We start from the raw sequence: 23630 nt of genomic DNA on the forward strand, positions 1-23630 counted from the left end.
TAGGACTTGATATTCAATCAAATTTGAAATGGATTATCAACTCCGATAGAAGCCAATTGGATTCCTCATTCAACAAACCTGGACCAAGCCCAGTGTTATCCTATCTGAATGGTTACCGTTTCTCTCATTCTTGGAATCACGAAAAATTAAGCTCCCTTCCCAATACCATAACCCAAAAAATCATGAACGTCCACCTACCCCAAAATGCCCTCAGGAAAAAATTATCTGGCTGCACTCAAAATATGGAAACTACACCACCTCATCGTGATACAAATGTCTGACCAATAATCAACCAATTCACGCTCCTCTACCACCCACCAAATTCCTTTGGACTTTACCATGTCCACCAAAAATTCGGCTTTTCTTGTGGAAAGCCATTAATAAAGGATTACCAACCCTCTCACTCTTACATCACATCCACGTGACCAACTCAGACATATGTCCCAGATGCAACATTTATCCTGAACTAGCAAGTCACCTTCTAATTCACTGTCCAACGGAAACCAACTCTTGGAACACCTTATTCACTCGACTATCAGTTTCTTCAAACTCCAATCCCCCACCCAATTTCACCATTACCTCTCAGACGACCATTTCTCAAATCCTTCAACAACCTGCTTCAACTTCTGTAATATCCTCTTTTTGTTTTCTATTCTGGACCCTTTGGCTAGCTAGGAATAATCTAATTACCAATAAAAGCAAACAACTTCATAAGAAATACTAGCATGGGCACAAAAACTACAACAAAATTCTACGGAGCACTACACTCTTCACCCACCAATCATACCAGGAAATGCACCGGTATATAACCATCCAACGAGAGACAAAATAATATCAACAATATCGATAGGATGGTCTATCCCACACATCAATTGGATTAAGATTAATACAGATGGAGCAGCCAGAGGTTACCCGGGACTTGCAAGGGGATGTGTCATATGCAGGGATTCTGACGCTCGAAGTTTAATGGCCCTGGCACAACCACTAAGAATCACGATTGCCTTAACTGTAGAAACTTGGGTTCTGCTATTAGCATCAAGAACAACAATAAAAAGACAATGGCCAAGAGTTCTCTTTGAAACCGATTCAGAGAACCTCCTGAGATTCGTCACATCCTCTGACCCACCACCTTGGCACATATAAGGTATGATAGAGGAAGGAAACCAAGGGAAGGAAACCAAGCGGGGAAGGAAACCAAGCGGCAAATCTCGACAAATCCCTCAGGCGCCTATTCAATACAACTACAGGGAAGGAAACCAAGCGGCAGACGGGTTAGCCAATGATGCATCGGATGGAAGTCAAATGGGGAATTTATCAACTAAAATATGGGACCAGGCAATCCCATCTTTTATTAGTCAAATTTTATTTCATGATTTCGTGGGCACCACATACCCACGACAAATTGTAACTTAAATCTTATTTAATAACATGCTTCAAAAAAAAAGTGCATACACGTGGAAAGTTGTTACATCTATTTACCACTATTTGACGATCATGGAGAAGTCGCATAAAGAAAAATCGGACTAACTTTCATAAGCAAAAATTGCTAATGACGATTAAAATGATTATACATAATTTTTGTGCGGTATTATCACGTAATGATCAACTGAGACGTCTATTCATTGTTAGGAATGGGTTTCCTATTTTAGAACCGTTTCCACATTGAGGTGGATTTTCTAATCTAAGTTTGATAAAGTTTATGAAAAAATTTAGTTTCCTAATATGAGACTAATACTTGGTGGCCAAATTTGTGTTCTCTATATAGATGATTAGAATTTTAGGTTTGTAGACATTCAACCTAGAAGAGTGGTAAATCCTTGTGTTTAGGATTTTGGTCTCTTTGTTAGGGAGGGTCGAGTTCTACCGTGAAGGTCAATATCGGTGTGAGAGAAGAACTTGTAGAGAGAGAATTTTGGGGTTCTAGTGTTTAGGGTTTGGGGCTTTGACCTAAACCAAGTTTCTAGTGTTTTCATGTTTCTAATATGTTACTAGCAAATGTGAGGGCGGTGTAGAAGAGAAGACACATGGATGGTTTGAGGAATGGTTAGAGAGTTGATTTCTATGGTTTCTTCGATAGCGTTCTCGGGTATGTCTTGTTAACTCTTTGGGTCTTGACTTGGGTTGCGAAAAGAGCATATAATGGTCTTTGATTTAAGAAGTTTTTCTGGTGGTGTTGGCCGTGGATGTAGCCTATAAAGGTGAACCTAATAGTTGTGTGTGCTTTTTATCTTCTGTCTTTCTTCTTATTTCTACATGTTTGGTATCAGAGCCATTGGACGGGCTGGTGTAATTGAACCTGGTATTGAACAATAGTTATTGTCGGGGTGGAGAAATATATTTTTGAAGGTAATGTTTCAACCTGGGCTTACACAAAGATGGATTTGTGATGTGATTTGCAAATCGGAGGTTCAACTTGGTAGAAATGTATGTTCTTCGTTTGGTTTTATGATGTAATATGTGATGCAGAATAAAGCTGAATTAGGTGGAATTCATATTTACTTCTTGAAGAGTGTTAGTAACCATACACTACAAAGAATGGGTTGCAAAGTTTGAAGAAATGATGGGACTGTGAAGTCTCATGTAGAAGCAAGTCCAGCAACACTTCAAATTTATGAACAAGATGTTATAGATTTATGCTCTTAAGTCTATGTTAAAGTATTTTTGATGGCTTGCACGTAATATCAAGAATGTGCCGGATCTCGGAAGCATGTGCCACAGTAACACAGGCATTCACACAGTGTATATTTTAAGCGAGTATGTTGGGTGCGATGGTGGTAAAAGGTATGTCAGATTGGTGATGGTTTTGAGAATCGTTGAAAGGATTAAGCCTGTTAATCACGGTGGAGATATATGATGGTTTGTTTCAGATACACGGGTAATCATTACATGTGTTGGAGTATGATATTGAATCTAATTCTTCCTTTTTGGGTTAGAGTTCAATATGTAGTTAGCTTACTGGTTAGGTGGAGCTAGCGGTGATTCTTATGGATGGTTCTCTTGGTGATCAATGATGGAATCTGTGCAAGGATTCGTTGATAGTAATTGAAGGTTTTCATGGTGTTTGTGAAGTGTGGCCAGTTTCACAAGTATTTTTCTTGAAGAAGATGGTTTGAAGACTTTTATCAACGTCATGGTGTTTTTATCTAAGAGATGGTTCTATGAAAATGGAATTTCGGGTTTGAACTTCAAAAGTGATTTTATGAGTATATAGAGATGGTGGAAAATTCTGGCGGAAGATGGAGGTGGTTTACTGTGATCGTCTCATGCTTAATAGCATGATCCTAGGTGGAGATTGTTAGGAAATAAGTGGGTTTCCTATATTAGAACCGTTTCCACATTGAGGTGGATTTCCTAATCTAGGTTTGATAGAGTTTAGGAAAGAGTTTGGTTTCCTAATAGGAGACTGATACTTGGTGGCAAGTCTGTGTTCTCTATATATATGATTAGAATTGTAGGTTTGTAGACAAGCAACCTAGAAGAGTGGTAAATCCTTGTGCTTAGGATTTTGGTCTCTTTGTTAGGGAGGATCGAGTGCTACCGTGAAGGACAATATTGGCGTGAGAGAAGAACTTGTAGAGAGATAATTTTGGTGTTCTAGTGTTTAGGGTTTGGGGCTTTGACCTAAACCAAGTTTTTAGTGTTTCCATGTTTTTCCTATGTTACTAGCAACTGTGAAGACGATGTAGAAGAGAAGACACGAGGATGGTTTGAGGAATGGTTAGAGAGTTGATTTATACGGTTACTTCGATGGCATTCTCGGGTTTGTCTTGTTAACTCGTTGGGTATCGACTTGGGTTGTGGAAAGAGCATGTAATGGTCTTTGATTTAATGAAAGTTTTTCTGGCGGTGTTGGATGTGGATGTAGCCTGTAAAGGTGAACTACATAGTTGTGGTTGTTTGTGCTTTTTATCTTCTATCTCTCTTCTTATTTCTCCATGTTTGGTCTAAATCACCAATTTCCCTTTGTGATCCTGTGTTCCGCTGCGCTCGAGGTGCCAATTTCCCCAACACTCATCACGAGCGGTGAAGCCGTAAAACAAAACTGTGGATACTGGATATTGGATTTTTTACACTTTGTACTCTTGTTCCTTAGTTGTTGTTTTTTTGATCGATTAATCTTGTTCCTTAATTAAAGTTTTATTTCATGGTGTTCCTTGTCAAGGTTTTAACGAGGCAACACATGTATGTCCAATATTGTTATTATAAATAATGTTTTCCCACATTCATATTTTGTTATCATTCTTTTTCCTGGATAGGATTTTAATAAAATAATTAACATAGAACGATGATCTGCATCTAAAGTAATGTACATCCTTAGATTTCTTGGTAAATATCCCTCGGATAATTGCATTTCTTTCTATATTTCATGTTATTATCGCTCGCATTGCTTTCTAACAGAACTTTTAACAAGGGAGTGCATCTATGACTGCCACATCAATCCCGATTTTTGTCCCAATAGATTTTCAGGAAATTTATGTATAAGACAACATATATTTGAGATTCAAAGGAAATTATTATATACACACTACTTTAATGAATGATACACTATTATTGAAGTCTCCAGAAGAAAAAATAAATAATATGTTCACAGGCTAGGATTTTATTTCATGTAGATACATATGATATTCATGTTCCAAGCATACATTACCAAGTGTACACGAGGTAAGTTGTTGCATCTATTTAGTAGCTTCAGATCCTCTGTTTGGTTTCTCATGTGCCCTAATCCTAGCCATTCATTGATGAGAGGTGTCCTCTATTTCGAACTTTCTAAACAATTGAACAAGGTTAACAAAAACATACTTAGTTAATGGATAACGACTAAGACAAATGCAATACGGAGATTGCAGAGTTAGGTAAACAAGAAATTAGAGATGCGAAAAGAAGGATGTAATAAGATTACAAGAAGTGAAAGAAAACAATAAGGAATGAATTCAAGTATTCTAAAACTAAAAATATGGATCTTTTACTTAACATCATCTGCCTTAATATAGGTTTTAAACTAGCCGATTCAAAACTGAAAATAAGAATTATAACTAAAAAAATGAAAAGGCTAACTAAACATAATGCCAAAAGACTTTAGGAAAGACTTAACTAGTATTCATCTTATTCAACTTGTGTGCGATGTCTGCGAATAACATGAGATCATTATCCACATGGAATGTGATTCTTTTTTGTACATTCAACACATTAGATATGTTTTGGTCCATATGAAGATAGCTCAGTAACATGAATGTTATCATTGATTATTTTCATCACTTCAAATGGACCAAATTTATTCATTTTTGTATTGTTGTAAGTATCCACTAGAAATCTCTCCTTACGAAGATGAATCATGACTAACTCTCCTTCTTGAAATATTTTAAAAAGTTTATACTTGTCGGCTGCCTCTTTGTATCTTACACTAGAGTTTTCAAGTTTGGTTTTCACTTCACGATGAAGTTGATAAACTTTTTATACTAAGTTATCCTCTTTTACAACTACGACTCTTTCAAGTACTTCCAGGTCAAGAACATGATTTGGAACTTCAGAATTTTTAAAGGACACTTACCAGTAAAACAATTTACAAAAGTGTTGAAATAAAATTTTGTTAGAGCACTGCTCGGTCGAACTCGCAAGCGTTGCTATATCAAGATTGTTTGTCAAGTTTAGTTGCCAAAACTGTAAATCTTGATTTCTAGTCTACTTATAGCTAAGTCTCGGTTTAGGATCGTAAGTGTAGTTGAGCTTTAGACTCCACGATGTTCATCGAATGAAGACGAAGAACTACTCAAGGGAACTTCATCAACAAAAGGTATGTGGAGACCTGAACTTATCTATCACTCAAAAGTCTATCTACTCTATCTCTTATTTGAGACAAAAGTCGTATCGCTATATAAACTTCAATTATACAAATTTGCTATTTCGAGCTGAGTTTAACTCACTTATCTATTTCTCGAAATATGTGTTGGTAAGATTTCTCTTTAACCAATTTCATCTTTACTCTTGACGAAAGTCATGATTGATTATTTGAATAACTTGAAAATCGCTTTGACGCTAATAGTTCGTGGATAACAATTATTGCCATCCTCTAATAAAGTTTCAATGTTTGAAATGAGAGTTTAGAACAAGTAACCATGATTGGATATAAGCATAGTGTGTATTCAAATTTGTGTATAAATCCAAAACCGGGAACCTAATTATGCGTACTCATATGCGTACTGGTGGAAGTTTGGGTTCCGTGAATTTCTGCTGGAGTTTGGAATGTGAATTGGTATGCGTACCCATGCGTGTACTGGCGTAACCAAACTCGGTCCGTCTTCTTAGGTATGTGTACCCGTTCGCATACTTAAGTAGGTTACTATTAGAGCATAGCTCGGTTGAACCCACCAAGCGTTGGTATGTCAAGTTTGGTTGTCATATTTTAGTGAATCAAAACTCATTTAAAGAGTCGCTTGATTACATACTATAGTCAACTTCGTATAGGTTAGATTGAAAGTGTTAAGATATGAGACTTACAAGTATTACATGAACACTTGAAGAATGTGAAGAAGTATGAAGCTACAACGACAACATCATACTTCCTCTTGAGGTTAGTAATATTTGACTTGAACTGTTTCTTTCGCTAACTTATCTTTCAAGTCGTGCATATTGAAAACATAACAAAGAAGCCGTGTATGAAACTCTAGTTAGACATAGTATTAAGGAATACAATACGAGATTTATTGCTTAACCATTAAACTTTGTACATAAGACATCGACATGATCATATGAATGCTATTGTGATTATATATGGGTATGAGTGAAGATTCCATCCTAGAAAACAATGTTTTACATTCGTTTAAAGGAAGTAAGTTCATAAACTTTTTTTGTGAATGGAAAGGGAAATCGCTAGGCTTATTGGTAGTGTTATTCATTGCAAATCTATTTTGAATTACCCAATATGTGTGTTTAGTATAACCACTCATAAACTTGTTTATGTATCTTGGTAAAACTATTCACAAGGCCTGACTTTTGTATTTGTATGACTTTTATTAGTGAAACCGATATCAAGTAATCACTCAATATGGTATGATCGGTGCCTTGTAAATAGCAACTTTTATCTAGTCATTGGGGAACCGATCCTAGTAAGAGGTGCAACAAATTTTCAAGAGGGAAACGATCCTTGTAAGAGGTGCAACACGTTTTTAGTAGATGGGGGAACCGATCCTATGAACATGTGCAACAAGTTTGTAGTTTTGGGGGAACCGATCCTATGGACATGTGCAACCAAATACAAGTAGTTACCACAAGTTTTGGGGAACCAATCCTAGTACCTAGTCAACCGAATTTTGGTAACTAGTGTGACTATGCACAGTACTCACATGGAGGTAGAACCGAACTTGTTTTGGTAGAACCGAGAAACCCATAATTGGTGATTTGATAGGATAATCAATCACGTAGTTCTTGGAATCCAGACGAACCAATTCTAAACTTGTTTGGAAGTGTGGCAAATCGTTTCCAAGATTGTAAGTATGAAAAAGGACTTACAAAGTAAAAGATGTCGACATACTATGAACATGTGCGGTAACTCTTATCATTAATTGTTCAAAGATATTCCTTAATAGCTAAAGGAGAATCCCATGATTGAAATAAATTGAGAATCTTTTATTTAAGGTTTCTTAGTTTTTATATGCTATTTAATCTCCAGCAATTAAATGCATATCTTTAGAAAATAATAATTAGTAATGTGCATTTACTGATTATATATTTTTCTATTGGGATTTCGGTCAATATTTGGACAGTGCATTTCCAAGAATTATGAAAACCGATTTTGTGTTTATTGCATATCTTTGAGAATAATCGGTTTTGGAAATTCCTTGGTGTCCAAACTTCCTTGTTTATAAATATTGAAGTTTGCATTTCTAGCAAGCTAATCCTCAGAGCCAACAAAACTACCTAATTGTGTTGTTATTGGTGGAGCCACCTATTCGGAGAGGAGAGTAACCTAATTAGGTGAAATATCTTACGGCCGCTCAGTTTAAAGACTTCATTGGGATTGAGAAGCTCTATTAGTACCGTTGGTGAAAAACTAGATAATTGCAGTTTATTACTCCCTCCTTTTTCATTTTAGATGATGTTTTTGGTGTTTTCATGCAGATTAAGTAATGGAGAGAGATATAAAAAAATTCTATTTATGCCCTTGAGAAAAGTCTTCAAACATTAATTGTTATTAGTGTGTTCAAAAATAAACTTATGGTTACAAGACAAAATGTGAGGGTATTGATGGTAGTTTTATGGGAAAAAATATGAAAACTATCAAGTAATGTGGAACAAAAAAATAACCCTAAACACTCATCTAAAATGGAACGGAGGGAGTATTAGTTTTCGATTGATTTGATTGACTAACGGTTGTTGAACTTTGATTGCACCTAGTTTGTTTATGCTCGAGAATCTTCTCTTCTGATATAAGATTCACTCAAACTAGATCGAAGTTTCGACGGGGATCTTTAGACTGTTTGTAGATCTAAAGACGTCTTCTGATAATCCAACTTTAACAGACTTTGTTCTGTGTGTGATTAATCACAAGAAATTCAAGTTGATTGTGTGCAGGTGCTGATTAAAGATTAAAAAAAAATTGAAGACAAGAAGACTTTTTGGGTTCATAATCTTTGGTGTGCACAATACTTGTTTCGGCTGGAAAGAGATCCAACTATAATCGGTTTATCTTTGTGATAGATTGGATTTATTAGTTGAGTAGATTGGCATCAATACACTTCTTTGTGATTAATAGTATTGATTGCATAGTCTAACAATTACTTCGGTAGTTGTTGAGAGATTGATTTAAGGACCCGACAAAGGAGTTTATTGGTTAAACGGAAGAGCCTTTGTCAAACTCAAATCACGTTGTTGTTACCGAACAGATTTGTTGTTCCTTTACTATTTGGAATACGAACCAAAGGAATTGTTCCAAGTGCGTGACTTATTAACAAGTTGGAGGCGCATGGATACTGAGGAAACTAGGTGAACTATAGGTTTAGTTACTTGGTCTCAACTATACGAAGTTGGTTTGATTTTGTATATCGGCTTATTTATGAGAGTATTCAGTTTGAACTATTTCCCGGGGTTTTTCTGCATTTGAGGTTTCCTCGTCAATCTTGCTGTGTTATTTACTTTTATTTTCCGTAATTATAATTGTTGTTATTACAATTTAAAGTAAATTACACAAACGTTAATTCCTATTTTACTTGATAGACAATCCCTAGAGTTTGGTTAAGTCCGAACCTATTATCAAGTAAACATATTTCGTTGTTGTATTGTCTAGATCTTGTATCCATAGTCAATCAAATAAGTTATCTTGTTGTCGTATTGTCTCGATCTCATATCCATAGACGATCACACGAAGTGTGAACTGATTTGTTGTATTGTCTCGACTCAGTCTATAGACAATCACTTTCGGGGAAATGACTTATAGGTGGAAAAGTTTTAGATTGAGGTATATTTGGGTACCCTCGTCTTTTCAATTGGTATCAGAGCAGGACAACACGAAAATATCTAACAATCTTTGTTTGGTGCGATCCAACCTATAAGAATCGAATCTAATGGATGATTCAGTTAAAGTAACGGCAGGATTTGACTACTTCAAGACTCGTGGTAGAAAACACGTATGAAGTATGCAATACTCTTATTCTTAAACATGTTAGGAATTATACATATGTATATCTTGAGTGACTTACATAATCCTTTGGCTGTCATAGGATTGTGAAAAATCGGGGGTCTAACAACACCACCCAATATTTCCCTTAGCAATCTGTATGGACTAACTCCGAAATACTTTCTAGAGAATCAACTAGACAGTCAGACTCAATCTAGATAAAAGTATCTCATGGAGTTAATATCTCTCTCTTGTTTTGATTTACTCAAGCTAATAGAAATCAGCGAGTCCTAATCAAACACAAGGAATAACTTGGACGGCACCAAAGACCAATGTCCAAGGATCAATCAATGACAATCAAACAACCAAAGGTTGGATTATACCAATTGATGATCTACACGCACAACCTGTATTATTTCATTTATAAAGATAAACAATATAATGCGGAAACTGAAATAACACAGACACTAGAAATTTTGTTAACGAGGAAACCGCAAATGCAGAAAAACCCGGGACCTAGTCCAGATTGAATACACATTGTATTAAGCCGCTACAGACACTAGCCTACTCCAAGCTAACTTCGGACTGGACTATAGTTGAACCCCAATCAGTCTCCCACTGATCCAAGGTACAATTGTACTCCCTACGCCTCTGATCCCAGCAGGATACTGTGCACTTGATTCACTTAGCTGATCTCACCCACAACTAAGAGTTGCTACGACCCAAAATCATAGGCTTTAACAATAAACAAATATGTCTCACACAGATAAGTCTATCAAAGGATCAATCTGTCTCCCACAGAAAAACCCTAAAGTTTTTGTTCCGTCTTTTGATAATAATCAAGGTGAACAGGAACCAATTGATAATCCATTCTTATATTCCCGAAGAACAGCCTAGATTAATCAATCACCTCACAACAATCTTAATTGTATGGTAGCGAAAAAAGATGTTGTGGAATCACAAACAATAAGACGAAGGTGTTTGTGATTACTTTTTATATCTTGCGTATCGGAGAAATCAAACAATCTCTAGCCAATCAATATGATTGTACTATTACGATAGAAGATGCAAGATCAGATCACACAACTACGATAAAAGTAGGATCGGTCTGTCTTCACAATCCCAATGAAGTCTTCAAGCCGTTAACCTGGTTTTAGAAGAAGAAAACCAAAGGTTAAAGGATAACTGACTCTAACACGCAAACTAGTAGCACATGTAAGGTGTGGGGATTAGTTTTGCAGAGTTGCTAGATGTCCCCTTATATAGTCTTTCAAATCAGGGTTTTTCCTTAGTTACAAAGCAATCAATATCCACTGTTAGATGAAAACCTGATTTAGATTCAAGCTAATATTTCTCAACCGTTAGATCGAAAACTTAGCTTGTCATGCACAAATGACTGTACGCTTCTAGGTTTGTTAACCGCACCCAAACGTGTACATTGTTGGTTCAACAATAGTTTACCAAAAAGGTTAACTATAAGAGCATTTCATACCAACCATGTTCTTCTTCACCATAACCAATTCAAATGACTCAAACGAACTAGTTAAGAGAGTTGTTCAATTGCAAGGAAATCTTATGTAAATACACAAGACACAATTGAAGCAAAGATGATTTGATTCACAAGAATCGGTTCATGAACTTTAATAGCCACGGTTTGCAAAAGCATTCCTTAGTCTTTTAAGATTAAGTTCAGAGATCATCTTTGGATATATAACCTTCTCAAGTTCGAAGACTAGGTTCGCGGACTTAAGACACCGAACAGAGTTTACAAACTCTAGCAGAAATTCTCGGGTTTGAGAACTTCGCCGGTTCGCGGACTTGGTTCACGCAAGTAGTTTGTCAACTCCAGCAGAAATTCTCGGGTTTGAGAACTTCGGCAGTTCGCGGACTGAGTTCGCGGACTTGGAACTTGCCATACTTCAGGTTCTCTTGATCAACAAAGTTCGAGAACTTTGGTTCAAGGAATACATTGGTTATGTAATTTAAACTCTCATTCCAACCATTGAAACATTCTTAGAGGATGTTATATAGTTGTTACACCATTTCTCGTCAAAGCAATTTTCAAAGTGATTGAAACATTCATGACTTTCGTTACTAGGTAAAGATAAACTTGGTCGAAGCGAAACGCTTACCAACACATATGTAGAGATATAGATAGGCGAGGTATACTCGGCTCGAAATACCAAATGTGTGTAATCTAGTTTATATATATAGCATACGACTTTTGTCTCAAAGAGTAGTAGATAAAATAGATAGACTTTTGAGTGACAGATAAGTTCAAGTCTCCACATACCTTTTTTTCGAGAAGATCCACCGGTTCCTTGAGTAGTCCTTCCACTTGTACGATGAATCGTCATGAAGTCCTTGAGCTCAACTACACTTACTATCCTAGTCTGAGACTTCGCTATAAGAGACTAGAAATCAAGACTTATAGTTTTGATCACTAACATTGACAAACATGCTTGAGATAGAAACGCATGCGAGTTTGACCGAGCAGTGCTCTAACAATCTCCCCCTTTGTCAATTTTAGTGACAAAACTATCAATACATATGAAATACAAAAAATATAATGAAACTTTAGTAGCTCCTATTCCACATGTCTAATCTTCAACATTCCTCGAAATATTCGTCACTTCCAAGTACTCCAATGATCCCAAAGGTTGTAAGTTTAGCACCATCGTTGTTGAAGATCCGTAGCTATAATAATGAGAAAACATCGGTCTCGATCATTGTTATACTGTGTCATAGTATTATTACACAGTGTCAAATCTCAATTGTATCACAACTTCAACAATAATACTATGGTGATATGTATCACTCCCCCTTATTCAATACTCCATCTCACATGAAAACCACTCCCCTTACACAATGATCCGAAAACCATATGTATTTGTAGTGTGAACTACATTTTAATTCTCCCCCTTTTTGTCAATAAAATTGGCAAAGGTACAAGAACGGGTTCATAATGAAATTTCCGTAAGAGACATTTCATGACTGAGAGAAAGAAACACACATCATCTTATTTAGATGCAATCATATAGCCGAACCTAACAGCATTCATCAAGGAGTTTGATACAAGATAACCCCTCTAAAATTCCACAGCCGCACACCCCTCAAGATATGACCATTAAGCACAAGTTCAAAAGAACTCCCCCCCATTTGATGTCATTCCCGAAAGAACAACAACGAGCGACCTTAATTTCAAGAGAAAAGAAGAGTTTTTATTGGACACCAAAACCATGAGAGTGATTTTTATATCCAAAACTCAATCAAATTAATCATAAGTAAACCCGTGATTAATTTTATCGGAATACATAATCAAATTAAACACAAAAGTGATCAATTTGATTCATTGTGCTCAACATAAGTAAACTTACGGAGCAACGACTAAGTTAACCATACAAGAGAGTGATTGGCTTAATCGTTCATATACTCAACACAAGAGAAACTTGTGGAGTAATAACTAAATAACCAAGAGAATGATTAATTTAGTTCTAAAATGCTCAACATAAAGTATCTCACGGAACAACCAACAAAGATAATAAAAAATAATCAACTTGGTTGTATCGTGCTCAACATAAGATACATTACGGAGCCTCACAGTAATACAAAAATGATGGATCAATGAAGATCAATACCGTGGAATACACAAGGATTCATTATTTTGCACACGCATATACAATAGCAATAATCCTTGGATACAAAAGATTTTAACCTATCTTCCGTCAAAGATTGACAATATAGGCTTAACTTTTGTATATGTCAAAAGTCTATTCATTCTTGAACCAATAAAAGAATACCGATCATGAACGACTTTACTTTTGACAAAATACGGGACAACATAGTTCACGGACGTAAACACCAATATCCCATATCAAATTGCAATATAACAAATCTTAAAGATTAAATACTGCAAAACATCATCCTCCAAAAAGTTTTAGAATCAAAAACCTAAAAACAAGAAGATGAAAATAATAGCTATGCATAGTCACAATCATTGCTATTCAAAGCACTAGTTATTCTTCCAACTAAGCCAAAAAAAAAGACATACTAGGCAACAAGAGTAAATTAACAAGCTTAAAGGAAAACAAACTCCAGTACAATTTCCGAACACGAACTAAGATCATGTGGACGGTTCAGAAACTTCACGAGTCATGGGGCTTTTGAGCTTGTGAACGACAGCATCCATTGCACCCTTAGAAAGGTGATTCTCTTTGCGAAGATCATTGATGTAAGACTTTATGAGACCAAGGTTGGCAGTAACCTTTTCCGACTCAGTTTTTAATGCATCAAGACTTTTCAGAGTTACAATGAGCTCTTGTTTTGCTTCTCCAAAGTACTTTAGAAAGTCGTGAACAACTTCAACAGAAATCATATCATCCTTTTCAGCATCCTCGTGAACATAGGAAAAGTAACATGAAGTATTAGGATGATCTTCATCTACAAGCGTTCTTTTCTTCTTAGATTCGACAAAAACTCCTTTTTCAAGGAATCCTCTTGCAAAACCACCATAGCAAGATGAAGAAGAAGACATACTTGATAACCCAGAACCACCCTAGAGTATGCGTACGCGACCTTTTCAACTTAGGATAAATATTTAAAGGTTTCCTGAGGGAAGGATTTTAGGGTTTAAACAGTTTACTCGTGCCAGAGTAAAGATACCCAAACGAGTATAACACTACCCACAAACGTAAAGCCCACAAATAAAACACTTGAGATTAAGGCACAGAAAACCCAAGTTGTACCAAGGACCAAGATAAAGGTAAACTTCCTAACAACGAGAAACGAAAAGTTAGAGCAAAACAAATACTTTAAGTAGAACTGGTCTGCGAAATTTTAGCTATAAACGATAAGAAAATAGTTCCACTCAACAGACCAACCAACCAAAATTATACCTATTACCACATCTTACTCAAGAGGATTTTTATGAGTAAGCTCTTTAAACCTTGTGATTAATTAGCACAAGTATGAGCAATATGCTTATCAAGAGATTTGTGTTTATGGACAAGTTTCTTTTTCCTTCCAAGACGAGTAAATGATCCCTTGTTATGTGAGAAATTATCATAAAACTCATTGTCATAAAAATATGAGACATAGTTAGAGTTCTTACCAGAGGAACTTAGGTTTGATGAGGAATACAACCTGTTGACGAATTCTTTATACCCTTCAATTATCTTCTTCAGATTATCTCTCATTTCATCAATTTTTCTTCTTTCATCTGAACTTTCTTTCTCAACAGGAGCAATGTTATTTTCAGAGATCATCACACGTTCTTCCTTTAGAAGATGTTTATTCAAATGTCTGTTTTGTTCTCGAGTGTTTGAGGAACTCATTGAACTGACTTTCCTGGTAACATACACAGGGTAAGTACGAAAACCAATTGGTATAGTCATACGAATGTCAGTTACACCTTTAAGAATCAAATCTAAGGTGTGTTGAATTTGAACCAAGGAGTTTTTCTTCAACTTAGAGGTTCCTTTTCGATTTATCGAACTCTTCGTTTCACAGACAAGACAAACTTTCTGATCATCAGAATGATTAGATAGTACAACCTTACAAACATCGTTAGAAGATTTCCTCCCTTCATTTGATGTGCATCTGTTTTGATTGATGGTGACTTCAGACACATTCGTTTTACAAGAAGGGTTTTCAGTTTTTTCTTCTGAGCATGAACCATCTTTTGTGTCAGAAGTACTTGGTATATTAGATTGATTTGAGCATCCTATCGAGAATTTACTCAAGTGATGTTCAATTTCCAAGGCATCTCTTCTGAGACTAGCTTAAAGAGACGTACATGATGACTGAACATCAGAATTTCCTTTGGATTTGCAATCTCTTATTACACTTAGTAGAACATCGACATGATGTTTTAACCGATTAAATTTATCAGCTTGGATTCTAGCAAGATTTAGAATCAATTGACTCTCTTCAGCTGTTTCCCGTTCAATTGAAGGGTCATCGAAAAAACACATGTCGGTGTTAGTCTGTCTTGTCGGTGTGGAAGGTTTATCTATGTACAAGATAGTAGAACCCTTCTTTTTAGAATTAGACGAGATAAAACTCTTATTTCCGGTAACGCGTTTATCAGAGATAATACTCTTATCCATAGAGTCAAATCGCTACAAACACAGACTTGTGAGGTCTTGAACGTGTTTGCATGCTCTGATACCAATTGAAAAAGCGGGGGTCTAACAACACCACCCAATATTTCGCTTAGAAATCTGTATGGACTAACTCCGAAATACTTTCTTGAGAATCAACTAGACAGTCAGACTCAATCTAGACAAAAGTATCTCAAGGAGTTGATATCTCTCTCTTGTTTTGATTTAATCAAGCTAATAGAAATCAGCGAGTCCTAATCAAACACAAGGAATAACTTGGACGGTACCAAAGACCAATGTCCAAGGATCAATCAATGACAATCAAACAACCAAAGGTTGGATTATACCAATTGATGATCTACACACACAACCTGTATTATTTCAATTATAAAGATAAACAATATAATGCGGAAACTGAAATAACACAGACACCAGAAATTTTGTTAACGAGGAAACCGCAAATGCAGAAAAACCCCGGGACCTAGTCCAGATTGAATACACACTGTATTAAGTCGCTACAAACACTAGCCTACTCCAAGCTAACTTCGGACTGGACTATAGTTGAACCCTAATCAGTCTCCCACTGATCCAAGGTATAGTTGTACTCCCTACGCCTCTGATCCCAGCAGGATACTGCGCACTTGATTCCCTTAGCTGATCTCACCCACAACTAAGAGTTGCAACGACCCAAAATCGCAGGCTTTAACAATAAACCAATCTGTCTCACACGGACAAGTCTATCAAAGGATCAATCTTTCTCCCACAGGAAAACCCTAAAATTTTTGTTTCATCTTTTGATAATAATCAAGGTGAACATGAATCAATTGATAATCCGGTCTTATATTCCCGAAGAACAACCTAGATTAATCAATCACCTCACAAAAATCTTAATCGTATGGTAGAGAAACAAGATGTCATGGAATCACAAACAATGAGACGAAGGTGTTTGTGATTACTTTTTATTTCTTTCCTATCGGAGAAATCAAAAAATCTCTAGCCAATCAATATGATTGTACTATTACGATAGAAGATGCAAGATCAGATCACACAACTACGATAAAAGTAGTATCGGTCTGGATTCACAATCCCAATGAAGTCTTCAAGTCGTTAACCTGGTTTTAGAAGAAGAAAACCAAAGGTTAAAGGATAACTGACTCTAACACGCAAACTAGTAGCACATGTAAGGTGTGGGGATTAGTTTTGCAGAGTTGCTAGATGTCCCCTTATATAGTCTTTCAAATCAGGGTTTTGCCTTAGTTACAAAGCAATCAATATCCACCGTTAGATGAAAACCTGATTTAGATTCAAGCTAATATTTCTAAACCGTTCGATCGAAAACTTAGCTTGTAATACATAAATGACTGTACGCTTCTAGGTTTGTTAACCGCACCCAAACGTGTACATTGTTGGTTCAACAATAGTTTACCAAAAAGGTTAACTATAAGAGCATTTCATACCAACCATGTTCTTCTTCACCATAACCAATTCAAATGACTCAAACGAACTAGTTAAGAGAGTTGTTCAATTGCAAGGAAATCTTATGTAAATACACAAGACACAATTGAAGCAAAGATGATTTGATTCACAAGAATCAGTTCATGAACTTTAATAGCCACGGTTTGCAAAAGCATTCCTTAGTCTTTTAAGATTAAGTTCAGAGATCATCTTTAGATATATAACCTTCTCAAGTTCGCAGACTAGGTTCGCGGACTTAAGACACCGGATAGAGTTTACAAACTCCAGCAGAAATTCTCGGGTTTGAGAACTTCGCCGATTCACGGACTGCGTCCGCGGACTTGGCTCACGCAAGTAGTTTGTCAACTCCAGCAGAAATTCTCGGGTTTGAGAACTTCGGCAGTTCGCGGACTTGGCACTTGCCATACTTCTGGTTCTCTTGATCAACAAAGTTCGAGAACTTCGGTTCAAGGAATACATTGGTTATGTAACCTAAACTCTCATTCCAATCATTGAAAATCAATTTTCAAAGTGATTGAAACATTCATGACTTTCGTCACTAGGTAAAGATAAACTTGGTCGAAGCGAAACGCTTACCAACACATATTTCGAGATATAGATAGGCGAGGTATACTCGGCTCAAAATACCAAATGTGTATAATCTAGTCTATATATAGCATACGACTTTTGTCTCAAAGAGTAGGAGATATAATAGATAGACTTTTGAGTGACAGATAATTTCAAGTCTCCACATACCTTTTTGTCGAGAAGATCCACCGGTTCCTTGAGTAGTCCTTCTACTTGTATGATAAATCGCCATGAAGTCCTTGAGCTCAACTACACTTACTATCCTAGTCCGAGACTTAGGTATAAAAGACTAGAAATCAAGACTTATAGTTTTGATCACTAACATTGACAAACATGCTTGAGATAGCAGTGCATGCGAGTTTGACCGAGCAGTGCTCTAACAGATTGTATATCATTATATTAAGTAACAATGACACAATGACCTATGAGACAGGTTGTATCTTGAAAATGCATAAGATTTTGCTTGAATTTTTTGTGAACCTCGGCTATTGTGTTCTGGAAAATGTCCTCGTTTGTTCTCCAGTCTTCAATCTTCGAGGGTTATTCAATAATTTTTGATACTCAACTACCATACTCTAATCCTAGTTCGAGACTTGACTTTAGTAGAATAGGAATCAATACATAGTTTTATATATCTAATACTGACAACAAGCTTGAGATATCAAAACTTGTGAGTTCGACCGAGCATTGATCTAACAACATATTTATCTTTCCGAGAAGTGGTTCGTATTTACGCTGTACCAAAATACATTACTGAAAAAGCGGGGGTCTAACCACACCACCCAATATTTCGCTTAGCAATTTGTATGAACTAACTCTGAAATACTTTGCTAGAGAATCAACTAGACAGTCAGACTCAATCTAGATAAAAGTATCTCAAGGATTTAATATCTCTCTCTTGATTTGATCTTTTCTCAAGCTAAAAACAATAGCGAGTCTTTATCAAATACAAGGAATACTTGGACGGTACCAAAGACCAATGTCCAAGGATCAATCATTATCAATCAACAACCAAAGGTTAGATTTCCAATTGATGATCACGAACGCACAACCTGTATTATTTCAATTGTATAAAATATAATGCGGAAAAGAAATAACACAGACACCAGAAATTTTGTTAAAGAGGAAACCGCAAATGCAGAAAAACCCCGGTACCTAGTCCAGATTGAATACACACTGTATTAAGCCGCTACAGACACTAGCCTACTGCAAACTAACTTCGGACTGGACTATAGTTGAACCCCAATCAGTCTCCCACAGATCCAAGGTAAAGTTGTACTCCTACGCCTCTGATCCCAGCAGGATACTGCGCACTTGATTCCCTCAGCTGATCTCACCCACAACCAAGAGTTGTTGTAGCCCAAAATCACAAACTTGATATAAACAGATCTCTCTCACACAGAAAAGTCTATAAAAGGATAAATCTGTCTCCCACAGATAAACCCTAGGTTTTGTTCCGTCTTTTGATATGAAATCAAGGTGAACAGGAACCAATTGATAATCTGGTCTTATATTCCCGAAGAACAGCCTAGATTAATCAATCTCCTCTCTACAATCCTTCCTGACTACACAAGCGGATTGTCGAGAAATCACAAACAGTGAGACGAAGATGTTTGTGACTTCTTTATCTTGCCTATCGGAGAACTCTCACGATCTCAAGCCAATCAATCGATTGTACTCGTACGATAGAAAATGCAAGATCAGATCACACAACTACGATAAAGTAGTATCAGTCTGGCTTCACAATCCCAATGAAGTCTTTAAGCCGTTAACCTGATTTTAGAGAAGAAAATCAAAGGTTAATGGAGATCGACTCTAGCGGGCGCACTAGTAGCACACAGACGTGTGGGGATTGGTTTTGCACAATGCTAAATGTCTCCTTTATATAGCCTTCAAATCAGGGTTTTGCCTTAGTTACAAAGCAATCCTTATTCACCGTCAGATTAAAACCTGATTTAGATTCAAGCTAATATTTCTCAATCGTTAGATCGAAAACTTAGCTTGTCACACACACTTGGGTAGACATTTACTGGGTTTGTGAAAACCATGCCCAAACGTGTACGTGTATGTTGGTTCAACATAGTAACCCAAAAGGTTAACCATATGATCATTTCATATTAACCTTGTTCTTCTTCACCATAACTAGTTCAATTGACTCAAATGAACTAGTTAAAGAGTTGTTCAATTTCTATGAGATCTTATGTAACTACACAAGACACAATTGAAAAAAAGATGATTCGATTCGATTGAATCGGCTCATGAACTTTATAGCCACGGTTTGCATAAAGCATTCCTTAGTAATTTAATGTTTTATGTTCAGAGCACATCTTTAGATCATGACCTCTTAAGTTCACAAACAAGTTCGCGAACTTAAGTTAATCAGTTGAGTTTTCCAAACTCAGCAGAAATTCTCAGAAAGAGAACTTCCGCCAGTTCGCGGACTTAACACACAAACGAGTTTTGGAAAATCTAGCAGAAATTCTCGGTCGAGAACTTCCGACAGTTCGCGGACTTGGCAAGCCAATTCCACAATCCTCCCGATTTCTCTTGATCAACAAAGTTCGAATACTTCGGTTCAAGGAATACATGGTTATGTAATCTAAACTCTCATTTCAATCATTGAGACATTATCAGAGGACGTTATGTAGCCGTTATTCACAGACCGATTCACGTCAGAGCAATTCTCAAAGTGATTGAAACTTTTCATGACTTTCGTCACTAGGTGAAGATAAACTTGATCAAAGCGAAACGCTTTACCAACACACGATTTCGAGATAAAAGATAAGCAATGAATGCTCATCTCGAAATGTCAAATGTGTATGATCTAGTCTATATAGCATACGACTTTTGTCTCATAAGAAGTAGGAGATAGAAGAGATATACTTTTGAGTGATAGATAAGTTCAAGTCCCCACATACCTTTTTGTGATGAAGTTCCACGGTTCCTTGTATAGATCTTCGTCGTTGTATGATGAATCGCCATGAAGTCCTTGAGCTCAACTACACTTTTTTATCCTAGTCCGAGACTTAGCTATGTAGGCTAGAAATCAAGACTTATAGTTATGATCACTAACATTGACAAACATGCTTGAGATAGCAACGCATGAGAGGTTGACCGAGCTATGCTCTAACAATTACATCTGACTGTGATACTAGTTTCTTGAGTTATTTTTTGGAATACACGATGGATACGCATAGGAACTGCCCTGCAATCCAGTACTACATCTCACCGTCAAACAGATGGATAAACATAGGTCGTTAAGTGTTCATTAAGGAAATTTAATCCCTAAGCGTACTGTAATAATAAGTGGGATATGCTTTTATCTCATATGGAATTTGAAAAAGCGGGGGTCTAACAACCTCACCCAATATTTCGCTTAGAAATCTGTATGTACTAACTCCAATATACTTTCAAGAGAATCAACTAGACAGTCAGAATCAATCTTAAGAAAAAGTATATCAAAGATTTATATCTCAATTTCTCGATTCAATCCGCAATCAAGCAAATAGGAATTTGCGAGCCTGATTGAATACAAGAGAAATAACTTTAACGATACCAAAGACCAATGTTCAAGGATCAATCAATTTCAATCAATAACCAAAGGTTGGATTTGCCAATTGATCTATTCAACGCACAACCTGTGATATTTCAATTATATAACAAAATATAATGCGGAAAAGAAAGAACACAGACACCAAAAGTTCTGTCAACGAGGATACCGCAAATGCAGAAAAACTCCGGGACCTAGTCCGGATTTGAACACCACACTGTATTAAGCCGCTATAGACACTAGCATACTACAAGTTAACTTCGGTATGGAATGTAGTTGAGCCCTAATCAATCTAACACTGATCAAGGTACAGTCGCGTTCCTTACGCCTCAAGAACCATGTCGGATTCTACGCACTTGATTCCCTTAGCTGATCTCACCCACTAAGAGTTGCTACGACCCAAAGTCGAAGACTTGATAAATAAATCTATCTCACACAGAAAAGTCTATTGAATAGATAAATCTGTCTTTCACAGAAATACATACGAGTGTTCTTTCCGTCTTTTGATAAATCAAGGTGAACAAGAACTAATTGATACACCAGTCTTATATTCCAGAAGAACAGCCTAGTAATATCAATCACCTCACAATAATCTTAATCGTATGGTACCGAAACAAGATATTATGGAATCACAAACGATGAGACGAAAATGTTTGTGACTACTTTTTATCTTACCTATCGGAGATTAAATCTCGAGCAAATATTAGAGAAGATAGTACTCAATATGATAAAACAAAGTAAGATCAGAACACGCAACTACAGATAAAATAGTTGGGTCTGGCTTCAGAATCCCAATGAAGTCTTTAAGTCGTTAACCTATAATGGTTTTAGGAAAAACCTAGGTTAAAGGAGAATCGACTCTAGTCGCAACTAGTATCACACAGGAGGTGTGGGGATTAGGTTTCCCAGTTGCTAGAGTTCTCCCTTATATAGTCTTCAAATCATGGTTTGCAATCAATGCTACCTTGGTAACAAAGCATTCAATATTCACCGTTAGATGAAAACCTGATTAGAGTCAAGCTAATATCTTTCAACCGTTAGATTGAACTTAGCTTGTTATACACAAAATAAATATGCCTTCATTTAGATATGAGTACCCGTACCTAAACGTTTACACTTGGTTGGCTCAACAATAGTTAACCGAAGTTAGCCATATGAACACTTTCATATCAACCTTGTTCATCTTTATCACACCTAGTTCAAATGACTCAAGTTAAACTAGTTATAGAGTTGTTCAATTTTTTATATTCTCATAGAAGTATACAAGACACAATTGAAGCAAAATCGATTTTGGTTCACTCGAATCAATTCATGAACATTATATCCACGGTTTGCAAAAGATTGCATTCCTTATTATATAGATGTATGTGTTCATGAACAAACCGATTATAGAACTTAACCCACTCAAGTATGCAAACGGGTACGCATACTTAGAGTTCCAGACTTGGTCTGTCCGCCAGTACGCGAACATGTATGCATACTGTCGTTCACGACTAAACTCAGTTGATTTAGTATGTAAACGGGTACGCATACTAAATTCCCGGACTTGAACTGTTAAGCTAGTACGCATACGGGTATGCATACTAAGTTCCTGGACTTCAACTGTTAAACCAGTACGCATACGGGTATGTATACTATGATTCCCGGACTTGGAGTAACTTTCAACAGTTAGCATACAAGAACGCATACTGTGCATACTGTGTTATATCCAATTAATGTTTAATCGTTCTAAACTCCATTATAATCATTGAAACACTCTTAAAAGACGGGAATAGCTATCTCACAAAAACTATTAGCTTCAAAGCAATTTTCAAGTTATCAATAAGTCAATACGAAACATTCCGAGTCTACATCAAATGACTGTCTCACACAAATCATGTAAGATGTTACCAGGCGATTTTCACATGATCATCTTTTGACTTTCGTCAAGAATAAAAGATGAAATTGGTTAAAGCGAAAGCTTACCAACACATATTTCGAGAAATATGTAAACGAGTTAAGCTCAGCTCGAAACATAAAATGTGTATAAAATAAAGTCTATATAGTTAAACGACTTTTGTTTCAATATGAGATAGAATAGAAATAGACTTCTGAGTGATAGATGAGTTCAAGTATCCACATACCTTTTGTTGATGAAGTTCCACAAGATCCCCGTAGTAGTTCTTTGTATTCAGTCGATGAACGTTGTGAAGTTAAAGCTCAACTATACATTCTATCCTAATCCGAGACATAGCTATAAATAGACTAGAAATCAAGACTTATAGTTTTGGCAACTAAACTTGACAAACAAGCTTGAGATAGCAACACTTACGAATTCGACCGAGCA

This window comes from Papaver somniferum, chromosome 1 (genome assembly GCF_003573695.1).
Source record: "Papaver somniferum cultivar HN1 chromosome 1, ASM357369v1, whole genome shotgun sequence".
Classification (NCBI taxonomy): domain Eukaryota; kingdom Viridiplantae; phylum Streptophyta; class Magnoliopsida; order Ranunculales; family Papaveraceae; genus Papaver; species Papaver somniferum.